Source organism: Nanorana parkeri, unplaced genomic scaffold, assembly GCF_000935625.1.
Source record: "Nanorana parkeri isolate BGI_ZX_2015 unplaced genomic scaffold, ASM93562v1 scaffold2832, whole genome shotgun sequence".
NCBI classification, from domain to species: domain Eukaryota; kingdom Metazoa; phylum Chordata; class Amphibia; order Anura; family Dicroglossidae; genus Nanorana; species Nanorana parkeri.
Genome location: NW_017309100.1, coordinates 10,374 through 10,584, shown reverse-complemented (window position 1 = coordinate 10,584; position 211 = coordinate 10,374). Strand labels below are relative to the sequence as shown.

Here is a 211-nt window from a genome sequence, read left to right as displayed (position 1 = left end):
CCCCATTATGACTGCAGAGAGCCCAGGAACCCCAAACTTCACCTCTACACCCCCTCCCCCCCTGTATAGCTCTGACACATGAACGATGCATTTTGATTGGTTGCTCAGTGATTTGGTGAACGGTGCATTTTGATTGGCTGTTCAGTGAATGATGCATTTTGATTGGTTGCTCAGTGATTCGGTGAACGATGCGTTTTGATTGGTTGCTGGT

General features: G+C 47.9%; 1 protein-coding gene across 1 annotated transcript in view; it reads right to left on the bottom strand.

Annotated features, from left to right (window-relative positions):
* CROCC (ciliary rootlet coiled-coil, rootletin) overlaps window positions 1-211 on the bottom strand; it is a gene marked incomplete at its 5' end in the record, with an annotated part of 35,541 nt that overhangs the window by 25,048 nt on the left and 10,282 nt on the right. The gene's annotated exons all lie outside the window — the stretch shown is intronic.